Below are 4,166 nucleotides of genomic sequence, written 5' to 3'. Positions count from 1 at the left end.
CTGGGTGTCAGTGTGTGTCTTTGTGACTTGGTGTCAGTTTATGTCTGTGTTACTTGGTGTAATTGTGTGTCTGTGTTACTTGGTGTCAATGTGTGTCTGTGTTACTTGGTGTAAGTCTGTGTCTTTGTTACTTGGTGTCCGTGTGTGTCTGTGTTACTGGGTGTCAGTGTATGTCTTTGTTACTGGGTGTCAGTGTATGTCTTTGTTACTTGGTGTAAGTGAGTGTCTGTGTTACTGGGTGTCAGTGTATGTCTTTGTGACTTGGTGTCAGTGTATGTCTTTGTTACTGGGTGTCAGTGTATGCCTTTGTACTTGGTGTCAGTGTATGTCTGTGTTACTTGGTGTAATTGTGTGTCTGTGTTACTTAGTGTCAATGTGTGTCTGTGTTACCTGGTGTAAGTGTGTGTCTGTGTTACTTGGTGTCAATGTGTGTCTGTGTTACTTGGTGTAAGTCTGTGTCTTTGTTACTTGGTGTCCGTGTATGTCTGTGTTACTGGGTGTCAGTTTATGTCTTTGTTACTTGGTGTCAGTGTATGTCTGTGTTACTTGGTGTAATTGTGTGTCTGTGTTACTTGGTGTCAATGTGTGTCTGTGTTACTTGGTGTAAGTCTGTGTCTTTGTTACTTGGTGTCCGTGTGTGTCTGTGTTACTGGGTGTCAGTGTATGTCTTTGTTACTGGGTGTCAGTGTATGCCTTTGTTACTTGGTGTAAGTGTGTGTCTGTGTTACTGTGTGTCAGTGTATGTCTGTGTTATTTGTTGTAAGTGTGTGTCTGTGCTACTGGGTGTCATTGTGTGTCTGTGTTACTTGGTGTAAGTCTGTTTCTTTGTTACTTTGTGTCCGTGTGTGTCTGTGTTACTGGGTGTCAGTGTATGTCTTTGTTACTGGGCGTCAGTGTATGTCTTTGTTACTGGGTGTCAGTGTGTGTTTGTGTTACTTGGTGTCAGTGTATGTCTTTGTTACTGTTTATTAGTGTTTCTCTGTGTTACTAGGTGTCAGTGTGATTTTGTTTGCGTTACTGGGTGTCAGTGTCTGTCTTTGTTACTTGGTGTAAGTGTGTGTCTTTGTTACTTGGTGTAATTGTATGTCTTTGTTACTTTGTGTCAGTGTATGTCTGTGTTACTTGGTGTATGTGTATGTCTTTGTTACTTGATGTAAGTGTGTGTCTGTGTTACTTGGTGTAAGTGTTTGTCTGTGTTCCTGGGTATCAGTGTATGTCTTTGTTACTTGGCGTCAGTGTATGTCTGTGTTACCTGGTGTAAGTGTGTGTCTGTGTTACTGGGTATCAGTGTATGTCTTTGGTACTTGGTGTCAGTGTATGTCTGTGTTACTTGGTGTAAGTGTGTCTGTGTTACTGGGTGTCAGTGTGTGTCTGTGTTACTTGTTGTAAGTGTGTGTCTTTGTTACTTGGTGTCCGTGTATGTCTGTGTTACTGGGTGTCAGTGCATGTCTTTGTCACTTGGTGTCAGTGTATATCTGTGTTACTTGGTGTAAGTGTGCGTCTTTGTTACTTGGTGTAAGTGTATGTCTTTGTTACATTGTGTAAGTGTGTCTCTGTGTTACTTGGTGTAAGTGTGTGTCTATGTTCCTGGGTATCTGTGTATGTCTTTGTTACTTGGTGTAATTGTATGTCTTTGTTACTTGGTGTTTGTGTATGTCTTTCTTACTTGGTGTCAGTGTGTGTCTGTGCTACTGGGTATCAGTGTATGTCTTTGTGACTTGGTATCAGTGTATGTCTTTGTTACTTGGTGTCAGTGTATGTCTTTGTTACTGGGTGTCAGTGTGTGTCTGTGTTACTTGGTGTCAGTGTATGTCTTTGTTACTTGGTGTCAGTGTATGTCCTTGTTACTTGGTGTAAGTCTGTGTCTTTGTTACTTGGTGTCCGTGTGTGTCTGTGTTTCTGGGTGTCAGTGTATGTCTTTGTTACTTGGTGTCAGTGTATGTCTTTGTTACTTGGTGTAAGTGTGTGTCTGTGTTACTGGGTGTCAGTGTATTTCTGTGTTACTTTGTGTAATTGTGTCTGTTTTACTGGGTATCAGTGTATGTCTTTGTGACTTGGTGTCAGTGTATGTCTTTGTTACTGGGTGTCAGTGTTTGTCTTTGTGACTTGGTGTCAGTGTATGTCTTTGTTACTTGGTATCAGTGTATGTCAAAATACTTGGTGTAAGTGTGTGTCTGTGTTACTGGGTATCAGTGTATGTCTTTGTTTCTTGGTGTCAGCGTGTGTCTGTGTTACTTGGTGTAAGTCTGTTTCTTTGTTACTTTGTGTCCGTGTGTGTCTGTGTTACTGGGTGTCAGTGTATGTCTTTGTTACTGGGCGTCAGTGTATGTCTTTGTTACTTGGTGTAAGTGTGTGTCTGTGTTGCTGGGTGTCAGTGTGTGTCTGTGTTACTTGGTGTAAGTCTGTTTCTTTGTTACTTTGTGTCCGTGTGTGTCTGTGTTACTGGGTGTCAGTGTATGTCTTTGTTACTGGGCGTCAGTGTATGTCTTTGTTTCTTGGTGTAAGTGTGTGTCTGTGTTGCTGGGTGTCAGTGTATGTCTGTGTTACTTGGTGTCAGTGTTTGTCTTTGTTGCTGGGTGTCAGTGAGTGTCTTTGTGACTTGGTGTCAGTGTATGTCTTTGTTACTTGGTGGAAGTGTGTGTCTGTGTTACTGGGTATCAGTGTTTGTCTTTGTTACTTGGTGTCAGTGTATGTCAAAATACTTGCTGTAAGTGTATGTCTTTGTTACTTGGTGTAATTGTATGTCTTTGTTACTTGGTGCTTGTGTATGTCTTTTTTACTTGGTGTCAGTGTGTGTCTGTGCTACTGGGTATCAGTGTATGTCTTTGTGACTTGGTATCAGTGTATGTCTTTGCGACTTGGTGTCAGTGTATGTCTTTGTTACTGGGTGTCAGAGTGTGTCTTTGTTACTTGGTGTCACTGTATGTCTTTGTTACTGTTTATCATTGTTTCTCTGTGTTACTGGGTGTCAGTGTGTGTCTGTGTTACTTGGTGTCACTGTATGTCTTTGTTACTGTTTATCAGTGTTTCTCTGTGTTACTGGGTGTCAGTGTGTGTTTGTTTGTGTTACTGGGTGTCAGTGTGTATCTGTGACACTAGGTGTCAGTATTTAGTTTAGTTTCGAGAGACAGCACTTCAACAGGCCCTTCGGCCCACCGAGTCTGTGCCGACCATCAACCACCCATTTCTACTAATCCATTTATACTAATGGAAAAGGTGCTGAGGGATAGGATTTCTGAGCATCTGGAAAGACACTGCTTGATTCGGGACAGTCAGCACGGTTTTGTGAGGGGTAGGTCTTGCCTCACAAGCCTGATTGAATTCTTTGAGCAGGTGACCAAGCAAGTGGATGAGGGTAAACCAGTGGATGTGGTGTACATGGATTTTAGTAAGGCATTTGATAAGGTCCCCCATGGTAGACTTATGGAGAAAGTCAGGAGGCATGGGATAGTGGGGAATGTGGCCAGTTGGATTAAGAATTGGCTAACTGATAGAAGGCAGAGAGTGGTCTTAGATGGTAAATACTCAGCCTGGAGCCCAGTTACCAGTGGCGTGCCGCAGGGATCAGTTCTGGGTCCTCTCCTGTTTGTGATTTTTATTAACGACTTGGATGAGGAAGTCGAAGGGTGGGTCAGTAAATTTGCAGATGATACAAAGGTTGGTGGAGTTGTGGATACCGAGGAGGGCTATTGTCGTCTGCAAAGGGACTTGGATAGGTTGCAGTGCTGGGCTGAAAAGTGGCAGATGGAGTTTAACCCTGAAAAGTGTGAGGTCGTCCATTTTGGAAGGACAAACATGAATGCAAAATACTGGGTTAACGGTAGGGTTCTTGGGCATGTGGAGGAGCAGAGAGACCTTGGGGTCTATGTGCATAGATCATTGAAAGTTGCAACTCAAGTGGATAGGGCTGTGAAGAAGGCATATGGGGTGTTAGCGTTCATTAGCAGAGGGATTGAATTTAAGAGCCGTGAGGTGATGATGCAGCTGTACAGGACCTTGGTAAGGCCTCATTTGGAGTACTGTGTGCAGTTCTGGTCGCCTCATTTTAGGAAGGATGTGGAAGCCTTGGAGAGGGTGCAGAGGAGATTTACCAGGATGTTGCCTGGAATGGAGAATAAGTCTTACGAGGAAAGGCTGAACATTCTAGGCCTCTTCTCATTAGAAAG

Source organism: Heterodontus francisci, unplaced genomic scaffold, assembly GCF_036365525.1.
Source record: "Heterodontus francisci isolate sHetFra1 unplaced genomic scaffold, sHetFra1.hap1 HAP1_SCAFFOLD_83, whole genome shotgun sequence".
Classification (NCBI taxonomy): Eukaryota; Metazoa; Chordata; class Chondrichthyes; order Heterodontiformes; family Heterodontidae; genus Heterodontus; species Heterodontus francisci.
Note: the sequence above shows the minus strand (reverse complement) of the source record.